General features: G+C 39.3%; 1 long non-coding RNA gene across 1 annotated transcript in view; it reads left to right on the forward strand.

The window, feature by feature from the left end:
- The window catches only part of LOC141517770 (uncharacterized), a 124,838-nt gene that overhangs the window by 30,288 nt on the left and 74,337 nt on the right, over nt 1-20,213 (forward strand). The window contains exon 2 of the long non-coding RNA XR_012476981.1: nt 11,943-12,158. This is a non-coding gene — a long non-coding RNA (uncharacterized LOC141517770). The remainder of the gene's footprint in view (nt 1-11,942; nt 12,159-20,213) is intronic.

Genomic DNA, 20,213 nt, shown 5'->3' on the forward strand with positions numbered 1-20,213 from the left:
GCTGTTGAGTAGTGGTAGATTCCACTCAATCTCTACTCAGGTCACGTGGATCCCCAACTCTAGGATTTAGGACCTTTCTAGATCTTTGAATTTTAGAACACTGGATATTCAGATTCTGACACAGGACAGAGTGTTAGGGTCCTTAGAACTCCTAGTCTGAGGATGTGACTGAGTGTTTCAATGTCCAGCCTGTTTGCTACCAATTCCTAGTCATTTCCAAGGGCACTGCTGTGGTTATTCTACTACCCTATGGCTTTCTCAGGAAGATCCACCCTCCCGTTGCTTCTGCATACAGAGCCTTTCAGGATACATGTTTTTTTTTTCCTGGTTCTTGTCTTCTCTTTCTGAGAGGCTTCTGGCTTGTTTGCCCAAAAAGATCTGGCTTTCCTAGCAGGTTCCCTTTCTTATTGCCCTTGGCTTCTGGCTGACCTTTTCTAATTTCTTAGATGTAAGAAACAATTTTGTGTAGTTTTTCATTGCATATCTTGATTATGATTTGGTCTCTTGCAATTTTTAGGTTTTTTGCTGGAGTAGATCTGGAGGAACTGATCTGCCTCCCTTTGCTCAGGAAGCCATATTAGTAAGAAGTCAGTTCCTTCCTTGCCATAGAGCCCACCAGAATTCCCCTCTTTCCCAGGGCCATAGAGATAAATCACATCTTTTCTGGACTAATGTTTGAGGCATTTACCCAGAGAAAAATACCCACAGGCCAGGATAGAGCTCTGCCTATCTAGATACCAAAGGAATAGCTCAGGTAAAGGGAAACTATGTAGTGCAGTGGAAAGAGTACTGGCCCTAGAGTCAGGAGGACCTGAGTTCAAACCTGTTTTCAGACACTTAATAATTACCTGTGTGACCTTGGGCAAGTCACTGAACCTCATGTCCTTAAATAAATTAAATTTAAAAAAGACTCCAGGAATAGTTCAGGTACTGGGTTCTGTATGAATCTTCTTATTCATCTGCTGTAGAGCTATCTCTCTGGAATAAATCCCCTAGTGAAGCTAAGAAGGGGGTCAGCATCAACCTTTCTGTGTTACTCAGGGGCAACCCTTGTGTCTTCTGGTAGGGGAAGTCAATGATCTTCTGTAAATTATAGGGGATAGGAAAGGAGGATGCTTTTTAACTTTCATGAGATTGTAGATTTAGAGCTGAAAGAAATCATCTTTTCAGGAATTTTTAACCTCTTTTGTGTCCTGAATCTGGGGTATTCTGGTAAATGTTTAATATATTTATTTGATTCCAGCAGGACACATTTTTAAGATTCATCTACATTATTAATGCTCTTTCCTTCCATTTCTTAAGTCTAGATAACCGACAAAATAATAAATTAAGTCCTGATTTGTAGAGTCCATAGATATCCAAGGAGTAAATGCTCATGCTGAAAATTTTACAATTAGATCTAAAGTGCTGGTTTCAGTTTCTACCAGCATAATATTGTCTGGCACCTTTTTGGCAATCCAGTGAAATCTATGGATCCTGGGGCAGCTAGGTGGGGTAGTGGATAAAGCACTGGTCCTGGAGTCAGGAGTACCTAGGTTCAAATCCGGTCTCAGATACTTAATAATTGCCTAGCTGTGTGGCCTTGGGCAAGCCACTTAACCTCATTTGCCTTGCAAAAACCTAAAAAAAAAATCTATGGATCCTTCTCACAATAATGGTCTTAATTGCACAGAGGAAAATATAGACATAAAGGACTTCCCCAGGTTCTTGTATCCCCCAAATCTATCCAAAGACCTCAGATTAAGAACTCTTGCTACTCATTTTACAGAGGGAGACAGGTTCAGGAGAGGTCACATGACTTATTCAAGGTCACCTAGAGGAAATAAATGGCAGAGATAGGACTCAGTCCTCTGACTCTAAATCCATTGTTGTTTCTTTTTTACAACTTTACCGCAGAACTCACAAGCTTTCTGATTTTCTGTAATGGCATCTCAAGGATTGATCTATTAAGAGGGTTTGAGGGAGATGCCTTTCCATGTCTTTGTTTTACCAAGGGTTTGCAGTTCCATTGGCCCTCTATTCAAACCTTTCTGATAATGCAGTACAAAGGGTCAGGGGGCAAATGTTCATCCTTTAGACGAGAGGAGTCCAAGCTACAGATAACAGAAAAGTTAACAGTGCAGTTGTTATTTATGTACTGAAGTACCCTTATCATTACACCGATTCAAAGGCATGATGATTCCTTATTTAAAAGAACAGAAAAATGATGAGTGTGATACTTGATAATATTGTTGAGAAACTTAAAAATGTGTCTTGCTAGAAGCAATGTTCAGCTTTAGGTGTGGAACAGTGAAGAAAAGAAATTTGTATGTCAAGGCCAAGGTTTATTTTAAAATTCAAATTTAGATCACAGAAAAAGCTGTGTATGATTTACAATGATGTTTTAGGCAAAATGAGACCAAGAGAGAAGGGAAGGGACCTCCCCATGGTGACACAAGTAAGTTGGTAGGATCAGAATCAAGACTTAGATTCTTCCACCCCTTCTTTACACATTATCCCTTGTGCACCACTATCCTTGGAGGTGTACCTGAGAGGTGGAGATATTTTTCCTTTAAGGACAATTAAAAATCTTAGTTGACAGAGGTAAATCTGAAGAAACATTTTTTCATCTTTATCTTTCTGATATTCTGTTCAATGTTAAGGTTATCCTTCTCTCCAGAAAAGGGGGTTAAGCAGCATGATGTCAAGGAAAGAAATCTAGACCTGGATTCGAGTCCCAGCTTTTTAATTGCTTGGCTGGATGACTTTGAGCCTTTAAGCTTGTCACTTCTGCTTGCTGGGCATCATTTACCTCTGCCATAATTGTTGGTGAGACAAATACATTTGCATCATGGCCAATTCATATGGTCCAGGCCCTGGTGTCTTATTTAGATGTGTATATTGCACAGACATCCAGGAACATCTCCTTATAATATTCACCTTTGCTAGAAGACATGAGACAATTTCCCAGAGATTCAAAAATTAATTATGTTCAAAATACCAGGGCAAAGATACAAGTGAACATTGCGATTTCTTTAGGGTTGGATTGGCATGAGCAGCCTAATTGGGTATATGTGAAGGAGCAATGAATTTAGTTATGCTACATTAGTAGAGAGAAATAAGTTTTATAAATGTGATAATATTGTCTTGGTTCTCCTCAGAAGGTCTTCCCTGGGTAATCTTGCCACACTCTGAGTACTCTTTCATTCTGTCTAACAGGGTTCTCAACATTTAAGTAAATAGTTATTTCACCTATGGTATAAAACACAGAATTCTGGTTTTAATGTCAAAGGACCTGGATCCAAATCCTAACTTTGTCACTTACTACTTGTATGACCTCTTGGGACCTCAGTTTTCTAATCTTCAAGTGAAGGGGTTGAACTGACTTTTGAGTCCCCTTCCAGCTTTAAATTTTTGATCCTATGATCTCATATAAATTATTCTATAAAGATCATGTAACATTATGTATGTAAAGTTGTCATGGTAGAAAGGCCACTGGATTTGGAGTATAAAGAATTGGGTCCAAAACCTGACCTCGGGCAAACCTCAGTTTCCTCATCTGTCAAATGAATAGGTTGAAGTAGATGTCCTCTAATGCCCATTCTAACTCCTTTGATCCTATGCCCTTTCAACATAGGCACAGGGAGAAAAGATCAAGGAAATGATACTGCCCAGAAGGTTAAAATTACCTGGGCGGAAAGTGAAGAATTCAGTCATCACTCAATAGTTTGTATTTATTGACAAATATCCAGACCCTTCCATTGAGTCTAGTTCATGTGGTCTGTATAAACCCACCCATGCACACTTTTTTCTATATAAGATGAATATTTTCAGTAGCTTCTAGGACAGGATTCAGTGGTTAACAAACTCCAATATGGGTCTTAAGCCACTGTGTTGGAGATATAGTAAAAACTACTTTCCTGGAGCTTTTGGCTCTGCCCTCTTCCCCCCCATAAGCAAATACAGCTCCTGCCAAGAGCCACTATGTCATCATTTACTGCAAAGCAGAGACGGAGAAAGGAGTGCTCTCATCTGAGGGGCCAGCTCCCCTCCTAGTGCTAAGCAGACAGCAACATAATGACCAGCTAGTGTGAAACTGCTCAAATTGCCTCATAAATAACTCTTAATGTACAGAGTGAGGAGGAGCAATAGCTCATGGAGAAATGACTCCCTGCCATTAGGGGTATTAAACCTCGGCTGGCACGCAGCTCTCCATAGGGGATTCATTAACCACTATAGACTTCCTTGCATTGTTACCATGGGTCCCAGAGATGCTGTGCCTGTTGCCTGTTACCTCTTCCTAATATATGGGAGGTCCTGAGAAGGACCATACGAAGTACTAATGGGCTGGTGAAGAGGCTTTTACAAAGGAGCCAGGGTTGTAAGCTTTGGGCTCTCAGCCAAGAAGAGTCTTGAATTTGCAATCAGGAGACTTGGGTTCAAGGTCTGCTCTGTCACTTTAATCACAATATCACTTTCTGGACCTCAGTGATCTCTTAGGTAAAAATGGCAATAATGATATTTATACTACTTCTGCCCCAGGGTTGTGGTATGGAAAATACTTTGTAAAATTAAAGCAATGTAATGTGAAATGTGAGTTATTATTTCTCCTCTAAATAGTATAATTTCTGCTTCTCTGTTGACTCATTGTCATATGGAAGTGGAGGCACTGGCCTTTTAAAGGCTATTCTAGAGAGGTGTGAATACTTAGCAGGTCCTCCCAAAGCTATGAAGGGCCTGGGTGTATGTGTGGGCTAAGTGATGAGTTGCATGTTCTGTCTGAGGTCTAGTCTAGCTAAGTTCAGAAAAGCTCATTACCAAGTTTTCTGCAAGGTGATGAATTTTTTCAGCCATAAAAACGTTAAAATCATTGTCAGAGAGATGTAATCTGTATCTTGGACTGATTAAGAAGGAGTGCAGTATAGATAGTGGAAAGATTGCTGGGTTTGGAGTAGTGTGACCTGGCTTTATCATTTCTTCTTTGCTATTTGTATGTTGCAAATTGAGCAAATTACTTAAGCTTTCTGAGCCTCAGTTTCTTCACCTGTAAAAATAGTTGATTAATCTTTAAGGACCCTTTCAACTCTATGTCTATGGTACTCTGAGTACCCTCAAATTTTTGGAGCAATAAAATATAAATATTGTACTTCTTTTCGTTATTCTTCAAGAGCAATGACTTCTAGGTGTATCCAGAGGCTGAAACTAGAGAGTGATCCAAGCTTTCTATGGTTAAGTCAAAATTTGCCCTGTCCTGTACTCTAGTCAGAATGACCCTGAAAACCAGGGGCCTGAAATATCAGATTTTGGTGTCTCTGTAGCTGTGAATAAGACTAATGATGAAGTCCCGGTATCCTTCCTGGGTACTCCAATAAAGTCTGGGAAGAAACAACTTTTATTTTTTTTCCAAAATACAGGATCAGATAGTCTTGAGTTACTCTTCTCATGCAGATGGATATTCTTGGTGGGGGGGAAAAGCAAGGGGGGTATGGTGGGTAGAAGGGCAAGGATAAGGCATTATGGTTTCTGGAACCTTAAAAGTCATTGATATCTTATGCATTCTTCATATCTAGCATTACAAATGCTGCATTCAACAGAGCCCACATTCATTTGTTTTCATGCAGGACAGGCTTCTTTCTGTTTGTCTCACATGTTTAAGGGCAAGTTTTCTAAGCCCTTTACCACTGACATTATTCCCCTTAATGCCGATCCTAACCTTGTAAAGAGGCAGAACTAGGCTGGGTCACATTACCCCAGAAGAAAAAAGTGGAGATAATTGTGACTAAAAGAGGAAGAGTTTCAGTGGGAGAGGTGGGGAAAAATGTTTCTCCCTTGGAAGTAACTCAGATCAACACTGCCACAGAGACAAAGGTCATTCTCTCTGACTACCTGCCTCCCTTCCAGGCCATTCCTGGAGGACTATGATTTTCCTGGGTGAGTGTCCTATACCCCTCCTATGGTTCAAGAGTAGTCATAGCACTTGGACATAGCCTCTCCATGCCACCTAGGGAATTGGGTCCAAAAAAGCAGACAGGACACTTGAGCAAGAAGATACCTTGGAGGTCATCCTCATTTTGTGAAACTAAGACCCAGGGAGGTAAAGCAACTTGTCCAATCACACAGTGAGTTAGAGAAGAAATAAATTTAGAATTCAGATCTTTTGACTTGCTACATGGGGCTTTTTTCTGTCACTATATGATTAAAAAAAAGATAAATTATATTTTGAGCTTGAGTCTTTGTTTTGTTCCTGTTGCTATGAGATCTTTAGTGGTGTGAAGTGACTTTTGAAATGGCTGTATCAGAATTAAATATTATCAATTCAATTTTGAATGCAAATAGAAAATATTCCTAACAAATCATCTACTTTTCTTTCAAGTCTGGCACACTCAAAAGATGGGGATAATTGAGAATACGAGAGATGTGGGGCTATTGTGTTTCCACAACCACAGTCAGAAAATTAACATAGCCCATTTATACATGTATATATCTATTTAAACACTTTGAGCAACTCTTGGTTCATCCTACACAGCTTTTTCACTGACATCTCATTAGGTGCTCATCCACCCCTCTAAGAGGTAAGTAGATAAGCAGCACTATTTCCTTATCATGCCAATATTACAAATGAAGAAACTGAGAGGCCTGAAGAAATTAGGTGACTTGCCTAAAGTCACATGTAGCCTGGGAAATAGAGGCAAAAGCACTAGGCATGTCAGGAGACCACAGTTTTGGCTGACTGTCCCTAACAGACTACAATTCAGGCAAGAGAGTGGTGAATCCAGGAAGCTTGGCAGCAGACAATCAGTAGAAACCTGATCCAGGCAGGTAGGTGGTCAGTATCTTTGAAGTCCAGTGGTGGTTAGCATGTACCTTTATTCCCAGGAGCAGATGAGGAGAGTATGGGAGGTTTGGACACACAACATCTTATTTAAGGTGATATTTTCTAAGTGTTGGCAAGGAGGTTTAGTTACAGGGAAAATGGGGTATGGAGAACACTAGAGCTAGATCTGAGAGGGGAAAAAAAGAGGTTGGTGGGGAGTATGACAGGAATTCTACTCAAACTAGTTAAGAAGTCAGGATCTTAGTGTCAGAGGATAGAGAAGCTGTTTGCTAGAACTAGCAGCAGTATGAAAGAGAGAGAGAGAGAGAGAGAGAGAGACAGTTAACTGAGAGACACATAGAGAAATAGAGAAACAGAGACAGAGACTGGATACAGAAGAGACAGAAATTGAGAGACAGCAAGAAAAAAAGAAAGAAATTATAAAAGAAAGGAAGAGGGACCAGGCTACATAGTTCCTTCTATACCTCTTCCAGTCTTTGGAGAGTAGAAATAGGGGGGTGGGACAGATATTAGGTTCATACCATAGTTCAATCCCTAAAACACTTTGATCCCCCAACTTCATGATTGATACTATATGACTGTGGGTGAGTCCTTCTGATGGGTTGGGGTCTTGCGGCACTCCTGAACATCACTCCTTGCACATTGGGGCAAATGTAATATGCTAGATACAGATTCCAGCCTGGATTTCAACTTCTGACTTCTCAAGCTCATTATCCTAAAATTTCTAACCTTTGAAGTTCCAAAGGATGGAGAATTTATTCCATTCATCTCGAACAGAAAAGAACAGATGAAAATATTTGTAGTCAACAAGACCTGAGTTCAAATGCTGCCTAAGACATTTGCTAGCAGCATGACCTTGGACAAGTAACTTAGCCTCTTTCAATTTCAGTTTTTGCACCTATAAAACAGGGTTAATAGTAGTACTTCCTTCAAAGGTTTGTTTGTGAGGATCAAATGAGATAATATATGAAGTGCTTCACAAACTTTAAAATTGCTATATAAATATGAGCTATTATTAAAAGGTTGACTGAAGTCTGTTTCTTGAGACCATATGGCCTCAGGGGGAAGGAAGACCTCTTCCCACATGGTCTCTCACTCAGTACTGGGAATAGAAGTGTTAACCAAGCTCCCTCAGACACATTTGCTTCTTTTGAAGCAAAGAGACCACAGCCAAAGTTAAAAGGCGTTTTTAAATGTTTCTGAGCCCTACCAAAAAATCCTCTCCTTCCTCCATGTGGTTAGCTGACCAAAACCAGTCTTTACATGCTCTAAGAGTCTCTCTCAGATATTTGCCATGCGCAGCAAGTTCCTTATCTCTTCTGTGTAGAGGGGTAGTGCCAGTTGAACAAGCTAGCAGACCTCTATTACAAAAGAAAAATGATTTATTAAGCACTTATGATGTGAAGGTGTAGTGCTGATCTGAAGCACAATTGAGGTGCAATTATAAAAGGAAATATAGATCCTGTCCCCAAGGAGCTAACATTCTAATAAAGCAAGACTGCACATAAAGAATGCAACTGATAGCCAGTCTGGAGAGTCATAGGATAGTAAAGAATGACATACAGGGAAATCATCAATGTAATCTTTGAAAAATAATGGTACTTTTCATTTAATTACATTTCTCGAACAATAGGTGGAAAGCAGATAGGAAAGGGGAGAATTGCTCAGGTAGGCAGATGATAGGATGGCCTGGTTAGACACTTGGAAGGAATGGGAAGGTAAGTATGCTATGGGGGCTTGTCTGGGGCCAGCTAGATAGAGTGGATATGTATTCACTCAGTCACTGATCAAGAAGATCGGGTCCATGGGAAGTAATTCAGAAATAAGTGGATTAACTTCCTCAAGAATTAAGGACTTGGATTCTGGAAGATTTAGGTACAAACACCTGAGCTAAGGAGAAACCCTATGTAAACAAACAGTTCTAGGGACTGTTATAAATCATTTTTTCTGAGGTTGGATTGATTTCAGGGCCTGGCACTGTCCTGAGGCTATAAGAAGGGGCTTCTATTACCCCAACAGGAGGGAAATGGGGTCAGAGAACCAGTGTAGGAATGAAATTAGGTGAGGAGGTCGTAGGATCAGATTGCTATGATTGAGTTAGGAACCCTCCTACCTTGCTGGGACTGGCACATCTATACATCCCCTGGACTGTCTGGGCCTGCATAATATCAGAGAAGAGCCTTTCCCATCAGAGCAAAACCTGAAAGGAGCAATGAATTATTTTGAGTGACTGATGATACTATTGAGCAGAGATGCTTATAATGGGTGAGAGAAACAGCAGGGGACATGAGTTAATGTCAGATAACTGAAATTGTGGGTAATTGGAGTTTGCTAATTGAGGTCTGATTGTGCCAGGCTTCTGTGGCATTGCCTTTGGGACCATTTGTAACTTTGGCTGTCAGCTCCTCAAGCTTCTTCTTCCCTCTATATTACATACAGGCCACCAAGGGAATATTTTCCATTGAGCTTTCTGGCCTCTTTATATCCTTGACTTGGCTCAGATTCTGGGGAAAGATTCTCTTTCTCAGGCGCCTTCCTGAGGTAATGCATATCTCCTTTCTAATCTTATAGACCAGTAAAGGGGATGCAGTCTCCAAGTGAACCCAACAGCTTATTCTGCCTTATGTCTCTTTTCCAGGGGCACATTTGCTCTTCCATCTCTGATGGGACCCATTGGGCATCAACCCAGGGACATCACTTTGCTTCTGTTATATCTTGTGGCAAAACACATAGAATCATTTTGATTGCAAACATCTCTTTCATAAAGCCTCAAATTGTTAATTGCTCAGTGACTGGATGCTAGCAGGATGCTGATAATAGAGGTACATGGACTGGGTAAAGCTGATACAGTGGTGTGTGAATCACTTGGCACAAGCAGTAATTTTGGAAAGGTTCATTTTGTGATAGCAGTGGTCATTCATATGACACTAGGATGACTCAGAACAACTGAACTTCACCATATTAAACCAGGTTGAAGCCAGCCTTCCTCATCTCAAGTAAATTTTCTTTCATTTGTAATGCTAAATTCAGGGCCATGTGCATATTTAATTATTTTCCTTGGTAGCATTTTTAATTCTGTTGTTTTTAAGAATGGATATCATTCTAAGGAAATATGTAAAAATTGTTGCTTGTAAGGAGCATACTTCAGGGCTATTAGAGATATATTATGGGTATAGGAAAGTCAAATTTTCAAGCCCCCAATGAAAGAGGGTCACATGCACCAAAATACAGAAGAAAGTGCAGGTGGAAATAAAAATAATTCCAAGAATTGACAAACTGTTGCTGTCAAAAAAAATTCTGCTTGATTGTTGACAAACAAGTAAAGACCTTTAAAGTTGTTGGTTAGTTGGTTCTTGTCCTTCCTTACTGAAGAAGATCAAAATGACCTCACTAGGTTTGAGACAAATTACAGTATCCTGCTGTGGCTGATCAGACCAATATGAGCTCAGAATACTCTACCACAGGTCAGGTACCAATAGTCCATGTGAACACCTGGGGTGGGTACTCGAAACTTACAGATGTAGCATTTCCTTTGAGCTGCTTCAATTCTGTCTTCCTCCAGAGCTGTTGCTCACCGATGAAAGCATGCCATGCTGGGTAGTCCTGTATCAATGTCTCCCATGTTGTACAATCAATTCTAAAGTTCTTCAGTGAGATCTTCAGAGTGTCTTGGTATCACTTCTTCTGTTCCCTTTGAGAACATTCCATGTGTGAGTTCTCCATAAAATAGTTTTTGTGGCAAGCATTTGTCTGGCATTTTAACAATGTGCCCAGCCCATCATAGTTTCACTCTCTGTAGTAATGTTGGAATGGACCTCAGTGTCTGGTATCTTCTCCTGCCAGGTGATCTTCAGAATCTTTCTAAGATAATTTAAATGGGAGCGATTCAGTTTCCTGACATGGCACTAGTAGACTGTTCAGCTTTCACAGGCATAGAGCAAAGAGGTCAACAGAGAGGCTCTGTAGAACTTCAGCTTGGTAGTCAGTCTATTCCCCTCTTCTTTCCCACTTGTTCTTTTGGAACTTCCCAAATACTGAGCTAGCTCTGACAATGCGGTGTGTCAACTTCATTGTCAATGTGTACCTTCCTGGAAAGAACACTGCCAAGGTAAGTGAATTTGTCCTCAGTACTCAAAACTTCTCCATTTCCTTAATTAATATGGATGCAAACATATGGATGGTATGGTGCTGGCTGATGGAGCACCTGTTTATTCATCGTGTTGTTAAACCAAAATTAGCACAAACAGCAGAGAATTGATTCATACTTTGTTGCATCTCAGCTTTAGAGCCTGCATTGAATGCACAATCATCTGCAAACAGAAGATCATACACCAACACTAGCCCACTTTGGTCTTGGCTTGTAAGCCTTTGCAGGTTAAAGAATTTGTCATCAGTGCAGTAGCTGACCTTGAGGTCACGTTCATCCTCATTGAAGGCATTTGATAACATGACTGAAAACATCATGCTAAAAAGTGTGGGAGCAAGGACACATCCTTGTTGGACTCCACTGGTGACTGGGAAATCTCGAGAACATTGTCCACTATCCAGAGCCTGGGCATGTATGCCATTATGAAATTGACGTATAATACTGATGAACTCCAGGTAACCAAATTTTGACATAATTTTCCATAAACCCACATGACTGATGGTATCAAAAGGCCTTGGTCAGATCTACAAATGATGTATACATGCCTCTGCTCTGTTCCTGGCATTTTTCCTGGAGTTGTCAGGCAGAAACACAATATTGACTGTTTCTCTGCCCTTTCTGAAGTCACACTGGTTCTCAGGAAGGTGACCAACTTTTAGGTGAAGGATCAGCCTATTGAGAAGGACTCTAGCATGAATTTTTTTGAACTTTTTTTTAATATTTAACATTTATTTATTCTCATTTTGTACAAATGGTTTTTATGCATTAATAAAATATTCTTGTTTAAGAGTAAACAAAATACCCCCTCCCCCAAAAATATAGACTCTCTTGAGCAATAAAGTAAAGGGGAGAGAAAAAATTAAAATAAAAAAATAATAGTAATAATTGAGAAGGACTCTAGCATGAATCTTAATAGTAATGACTAAAAGAGAAATACCCATGTGATTGACCCAAGATAATCTATTCTCTTTATCTTTATAGAGATGGATGATGGAGACATCCTTGAATTCTTGGGGGTAACCTCTTCATGCCATATAAGCTGGAAAATTTCAGCCAGTTTTTGGATGAGCAGTGGATCCTCCACCTTGTAGTTCTTAGCTGGAATAGATGCTTTGCCATGTGAAAGGAGCCTAATGACATTCAAAACCTCTTCTTCAAATGGAACTTCAACTAGGGACTGATTGACTTCAACTTGAGGTAAATGGTCAATGTTTCTGCATTCATTGATGATAGTCTGTTAAAGAACACTATTGAAGTATTCAGCCCATCTCTCCAGGATCATGTTCCTATCATTAATCAATGAGGATCCATCAGCACTGGGTAGTTGAGATGCACCATATGTCTTTAGCCCAAAAATAGCCTTCAGGGCATCATAAAAAGTATTTTGGTTTGTTACTGACTGTATAAAATTGAATTTAATCTGCCTTCTTACTGAGCCAAGAGTCATGCATCTCTCTAAGTTTAACTTGGACTTTACTTTTGATGGAATTAAATTTTGCCTTCTTAGAAATGGATGAACTATCTATCCTGCTGGTAAACCCTGTGGAGCTCTTGTTTTTCATCTAGCAGCTTCTATATTTCCCCCATCATTTTCATCAAACCAGGCTTGGTGTTTGCAAATGTTTTGGCCCAGATGAGAAAATGCAGTGCTATACACCAGATCTCTGAAAGCTGACTGCTCCTTTTCTGCTCCATTGTTGCCAACTGTGTGTTGGCTCAGTTCTCCCTCCAAGTTAGCAACAAACTGTTCCCATTCAGAGAGACATTCTTTTAGTAGTTATTTTGCCTTGAGGCTGCCACTTTAGTTGAATGTGAATTTTTAGCTTATAGGATGAGTCTATGATCAGTCCAGCGCCCTGCACCACACATTGCCTTTGCAACTCTCACATCTTGTCTGTTTCTTCTCTTAACAATCACATGATCTAATAGATGCCAGTGTTTACTATGAGGGTGAATCCAGAAAGTTTTATTGCATTTAGGTAAAGGGAATTCAGTGTTTGTGATGAGAAAGTCATGAGATATACAAGTCTTCAGTAGAAGGTGACCATCTGTTGCTCTTTCCAACTCCATTCCTCCCAAGGATGTCCTGCCATGTCTGGTAATTTGAGTCTATTCTAGCATTAAAGTCACCCAGAATTATAAGCTTGTTCTCTTTTGGTACATTGATGATAAGGGTCTCCAGGACTTTAAAAATTTTTCTTTAACTAGATGATGTAGTACATAGAGCACTGATCTTGGAGTCAGGAGGACAGTCTCTTTTGAATTCAGCCTCAGATATTTATTAGCTGTGTGGCCTTGGGCAAGTCACTTAACCCTGATTGCCTCTCATCCAGGGCCATCTCCAGTCATCCTGATTCATATCTGGCCACTGGACCCAGATGACTATGGAGGAGAAAGTGAGACTGTTTATCTAGCACCACAACCTCTCACTCAAATCTAATTCATGGGCTTGTCATGGTATCACCTCCATGATGTTGTGGTCTTCAAAAATGAAGGAGAAAAACAAAACAAAACATTTTCAAGCTACCTAATAACTGAAGGGGTTACTCTTGATTTCTCTATAGTATACTAGACATATTGCAGTTGAAAGAACAAGAAGAAGATAAGGAAAAATAAAACCCAGCTATCAAATAGGAGCTCCACCTAATCATAACTATAAAAAATGCTTGTCATGGAAAAGGCAATAGAAAGACTGAAATGCTGAAGAGAGGGGAAAAAGGTAATTTTTACTGAAAATTTGTGCTGAAAACTAACTGCTTCATTCAAGGCTATACAAAAGCCATGTGAAATCATTAACAGAAGAAGTCCAGGGGAGTTTGTAAGATCTAGGTATATTCATTCATTACTCAGTCAACAAGCATTGAATTATTCACTTAATCATTTATTGCTAGGGATACAAAGAAAAGCAAAAAGAAAACAGTCCCTGTCCTCAAGGTGACTTGTAACAACATATATAAAAGCTATGTAAAACTGAGATCTATCGGAGAGAAATTGGGGAGGAAATTTTAGAGAAAAAAAGGACTGCTAACATTAGGGAAATTGGGAAAAGCTTCTTGCAGAAGAGGAGATTTTAACTGAGACATGAAGGAAGCCAGGGAAACCAGGAGGCAGAGATGAAGAGGGGGAGCATTTCAGGCTTGGGGGACAGCCAATAAAAAAGAAGTAGGGGAAATGTTGTAGGGTGTTTTGAGTGAAGAACAGGACAGAAGCCAGTGTCACTGGATCTGAGTATATTAAAGGGAGTAAAGTATAATAAAACTGGAATGGTAGAAAAGGGTCATATTGTGAACGTTTTTTTTTTTTTTTAGATTTTTCAAGGCAATGGGGTTAAGTGGCTTGCCCAAGGCCACACGGCTAGGTAATTATTAAGTGTCTGAGGTTGGATTTGAACCCAGGTACTCCTGACTCCAAGGCCAGTGCTCTATTCACTGCGCCACCTAGCTGCCCCATATATTGTGAAAGTTTTACAGGTGAAGCGGAGTATTTTATATTTGATCCTAGAGGTAATAGGGAGCCAGTAGAGCTTATTGAAAAGCAAAGTGACAGGATCAGAGTTGTGCTTTAGGAAGATCACTTTGAAAGTTCCTTGAACATTAATGAGATCATTAAGAAAATAACATAGAGGGGAAAAGAAGGGCATAGGACAGGGCCTAATGTTAGTATATATATGACCAGGATGAAGCTACACTAAAGGAATTTGAGAAGTGAAATAGGGAGAATGAGAATGAGAAGAGACTACATGCTGGAAATAATTAAGGATGACAAAAAACATCCCTGTTCTCAAGGATCTCTCACAGTTTAATGAGAGAGACAAAATACAAATAAGAATGTAAAATAACATATAGAAGGATAAATTAGAGATAATCTCAGAGGGAAGTGATCCAAAAGGCCATATACTTTGCTAGAAACACCATTATTAGTAGTTTTTCTAGCCTTATAAGCTGAAACTATTCAAAGAGATTGTCCCTGTCACCCTTTGAACATCTATAGCCTTAAAGGAATGAATTGACAATAGCTTTTAACAAAACCCACTTCCATTTTTGTTCAAACCCCTATCTTGACTAAAAGGTCCATTTACTTAGGACCCTAAAGTTTTCTGTCCAATAACTCTCTACCTGCTGAATTGTCACTAATCATACTTATTATTCATTGAATATTAGGTTTGACAACCTGGCTATTGCATTGTATTGTTATTTAATGTAATCCCTTTTGGGAACATGAGACTCATTACATAGATTAGGTAAACTGTATGATATATGAAGAACAGTAATACAATTGTTGGATCTAGTAATGCCTATGCTGTCCTTGCTCATGCACCCTGGAGGCTTGACCTACTCAGGGAGGTGACTATTGTTAACTTAGAGATTTCTATTAATGAAAGACCAACCAATATGCTCTAATGTTTTATTATTCTTGCTATCTGGGCATGTGTTTACACTTTGTTTTACACTCCCTTTGTTTTATACTCCCTCTGTGGAGTCCCAGCTGCATATCAGAAGAGGTTGTAGAAACTAGCCCATGAAGGGGGTAGATTTTGGGTCAAATGGATCATGATAACACTTAGGAATATTATGAGTTAAATGAATCATGATTGCAATTAGGGGCAAGGAACTCATAAATATTCTAGCTAGGTCAAGAATGATGTGTGGCAGGCTAGCAGCCAACTCTGTCTTGGTTGAACATTTATACCTCCTGCTATTTCGGCCACATCCTACATATTTCAGCCCACTCTCCCCTTAAGCAGTTTCAGTTAAAATATATATATATATAAAAAGCTAAAGAACAAAACCTCAGTATGGAATCATACCATGGATCTTCCTTGATACTTGCTAGCTATGGCAATCAGGTACTCTTATAAGTAAATCCCCTAATAACATTTAGACTGATCACCCTGACTTTATGTTCCTCTTTCCTTAGAATTATTGAGCTACAAATGGATTTAATTTGGTTCTTTGGTGTGGTGTCTGCACCCTGCCACACACATACATATGTGCCTCTAGATAATGATAATGCTTTGGAAAGAGAGTTAAGGAAAATATTTAACTCCCTGATACTACTTATATGGACTCTGGGGACTTACAGTACTTAACCTTCTGGACAAAAATCTTTGTTTTGCAAAAGTTTTCTTGTGCACATAAACCAGTTGGTTAGTGAATTTTTTTTTTCTGATAACTATTTTGAGATGTAAGGGGCCTTTGGAGCATATCCAGTCTGTCTTAACATTGAAGCCCCCTGAGGGATCTGTTTGGGTATGATCCAGTTTGCCTAAAATGGAGATTTGTATCCTCTATCACATTGGTAGGGTAGCCTCCTTTGATTGGCTGTATATGGCTGCATAATTGGAATAGGTTTTGTTTTTTAAAATTGGCCAGAATGAACTAGGCACTTTTTCCCCTGTATCCTCTTTCATGGTGTGCACAGATTGGAGATTACAATTCACTCACATTATGTACCCATGAACTTAACCAGATGGTAGGAAGGGATTTCTTTTTTATCTCAGTTCCTGACTAATGGAACTAGAGTCTCATTCTGTATTGTTTGCCCTCCCCAGTTTCAGGTTCTAGTGGTGATCCCAAAAGAACCCAAGAGAACCACAGTTCTCTTGCAGCTAGAACTCCAGGGGGAATGTTGTAGCAAGCCCACTCAGTGAGAAGCTTGGAGAAACCAGGGTACCTGGGATTTGAGCCTGAAGGGTTTTTGGTGCTTGATAGGATTGGAGCTAAGCTTTGAAGCTAACACCTTTTCCCACTTCCTGAAAGCGTAAAGTGGTACAAAGGGGTGATATTATGACTCTCATACATTGTGGGAATAAGTTGTATATTTGTGATTATAGCTTCGAAGTAAGTATTCCTTTGTAAAACCTAATCTGATTGCTAATTTTTTTTAGTTTTTTTTTGCAAGGCAACCGGGTTTAAGTGGCTTGCCCAAGGCCACACAGCTAGGTAATTATTAAATGTCTGAGACCGGATTTGAACCCAGGTACTCCTGACTCCAGGGCCGGTGCTTTATCCACTACGCCACCTAGCTGCCCCTTGATTGCTAATGTTAAATGGAATTTGAGTGCAGGGGACTTACTCTTACACTTGAGGGAACACCATAAGAGGGACTGGGAACCATTGGTAGAGTGCCTAAAGACTGTTAAATCCTTCAGGGTACCAGAAAATCCTGGAGGAAGGACAAAAAGTAACATACTGGGGCATCAGGCATTGGGGAGAATAGAGCTGCAAGTGTTACAAATAGAATTAGTTCCCCTTTTAATCCAATGTATTTCTAAGAAGTGGTCCAGAGGCTTCATTAAGTGGGTCCATGACACATTTACAAAAGGTAATAATCTCTGAATTCTAAGGCCCTTGGATTTAAATCACAAAAGATACCTTGGTACCCACTTGTGAACTAGTCTTTTGGTTAAAAATTTCTTTGACTCTGACTTGTATCTTGCAATTATTTCCTAGGGAGAGCTTGTTTCATTTTTCCTCACACTTGACATAAATGATTTCCCTAACCATTGGCAATATCTGCCATTTTCTAGGTGACCCATACAATTTTGGAGGCCTAGATATAGCATATAGATCTTACTAAGCAATGAGCAGAGCTTGCGTTATAAAGATCCTAAAGTCTTATTCTTTCTATGGCACAGGTTCCTTTCTGATCTCAGGATATCTAGAAGCTTTAGATTGTGTGGGGCTTAGGGGAGAGAAGGGACAAGACTGATTCTTCTTGCCCCAATTCCTGAAGTTCTGAGTTGGTTCAGAAGAATGTTTTTGTCAAACCAAGTGTTCCTTTATGTAAAGCCTCCTGGAGTGTTTCAGTCCTTAAAATGAGAAGCCATGGATATCCTCAGAGGAAGATTAAGAGAGGGCGGTAGCAAAGTTAGGAATAGGAAGGTTCACTGTAGGAATAATAGGTCACTATCTGCTTTAAGATTGGAAGAAGAATTAGATTTATTTTATGTAGCTCAGGAGGAGAAAACTGTGATCATTCCCTTTCTCTCCTTAGCTCTTTTCTTCCTTTCCCTCCTTCTCACCTTCCTTTTCTTTCTCTACTCATTTCTTCCCTCTTCTACTTTCCATCCCTCCCTTCTCCCCATTGTTAAAGTAATCCTATGAGGCAGATATTGGAGTAATTATTATCCTCATTTTATAAATGAAGAAACTAAGGTTTAGATGAGTAGTTAAGCACCTTGCCTGGAGTCACATAGTTTGAAAACAGTCATGTAGATGAAATTCAAGTGTACTCCTGATGGTTAGAAACAATGAATCTCAAACTAAGACTAAAGAAAAATTAGATGGATTAAAAAAAGGATGGATATGTAGGGGAAAAAGACTATTTTGTGTCTTGCTCTGTTTTCCATAAAGCATAAACAGACAACTTTAAATGGAAGATATGAGAGCAAAATCATGAGTCCAATAATAAACCAGTCTCCTCATGTTTTCATCATATAGACAGAAATCTATGGGCTGGACATAAAAGTAGAGATTGAAGTTGTCCCTTGTGGTTAGCAGATAGAGAACTTTAGACTATAAAATGGGAAGAAAAATCAGAAAGTGCTCTGGATAAGAAAAGAAGAATGCATATCACATGAATGACCATTGGATGTCTGTGGGAATGATCCTAGAAGGAGCTGGTTTATAAATATAATTCAATTATGTTCAGTTGAATAAAATTTATTAAGAACTAGGCAATATGATAAGTGCTAGTGATAAGACAAAAATTAGTCCTTGATCTCAAGGTAGGTAGGGGCAGATCTGCTGTGGAGATCAAGGAAGGCTTTGTGTAGGAAGTGGCATGAGTTGTACTTTAAAGGAAGGTAGGCCTTCTATGGGGAGCAGCTATGTGATGGCATAGTGGATAGAGTACTGGGTTTGGAATCAGGAAGACTCATTTTCTTGAGTTTAAATCCAGCCTCAGTTACTTGCTGCCTATGTGATCTTGGGTACATCATATAACCTTGTTTGCCTCAATTTCCTCATCTGTAAAATGAGCTGGAGAAAGAAATGCCAAACCACTCCAGTAGCTTTGCCAAGAAAACCCCAAATAGCGTGACAAAGAGTTGGTCAAAACTGAAAGGACTTAACAACTACAACAAAGATCATCTGTAAAATGGAGGTGAAGAAGTACATTCTAGGCATGGGGGACTATTGTTCAAAGGTATTTGATGATGAATGATAACAATACCTCATTTAATTCCTACTATGACTTCTTGAGGGCTAGGCTAAGAGAACTCAAGGTACAAATCTGAGTCAAAGAATATATAACTAATTAAACCAATTTAACTAATTTTTAACCAGAAGTCTGCCTCAGAGTACTAAGACTGGTTTTACCCAGTTGGAAAGGCTTCATGTATAGGACAAATGTCCAAATGATGGACTGCATCTACATTATTGGAGGATTAGCCTAACCAGATTCAGTGAGGCACATCACTAGATTGGCTTCAGTATGATGAATTCTTTGTTCACATCAGCTCCAGAAAACCATCTAGTTAAATCACTGAGGGTCTGTGATCTGTGTCCTCTGGGCAAATCATTATTCCTTGAATAAGTATTGAAGTAATAATAATTTACATCTTTAAAGGAACAGTTTCTTTTCTACAGGAGAAACTCTATTTCTATAGTACTTTAAGGTTTGTAAAGTATTTTTATTTTAATTCAGTATTATTATCCCCATTTTACAGATGAAGGAACTGAATGGGGAATTATTTGTCCAGATCTCAGGATTAATCCCAAAACTCAAATCCAGGTTTTCTTTTTTAAACTCCTAGACTAGTCTCTACTAATTGTTATCTTCCCTTTCCTGTGGTACAGAGTAAATAATGTTTCCCTAATTTTGGTATATCTACAAGATTCCATCATGGAATAACCAATTGAAATGGAAGTATAAATAAAAATATATAAATCTGGAAATGTAGTGAATAATGATAATTAGCTTACATTTATGTAGTACTTTTGTAGATACTTTATAGATGTACTAACTTTACAAATATCTCCAATAATTCTGACAGGTATTTCTATTTTACAAACAAGGAAACTGAGACAGCTAGAGGTTAAGTGACCCCATTTGAGGTTTTCTTGGCAAAGAAACTGAAGTGGCTTGCCATTTCCTTCTCCTACTCATTTTATAGTTTGAGAAACTGAGGGAAATGTTGTTAAGTGACTTGCCCAGGATCACACACTACTAAGTGACTAGGGCTGGATTTGAAATCAGATCTTCCTGACTCCAGGCAGTGCTCTATCTGTTGTGCCACCTAGCTGCTTT

This window comes from Macrotis lagotis, chromosome 1, assembly GCF_037893015.1.
Source record: "Macrotis lagotis isolate mMagLag1 chromosome 1, bilby.v1.9.chrom.fasta, whole genome shotgun sequence".
NCBI classification, from domain to species: domain Eukaryota; kingdom Metazoa; phylum Chordata; class Mammalia; order Peramelemorphia; family Peramelidae; genus Macrotis; species Macrotis lagotis.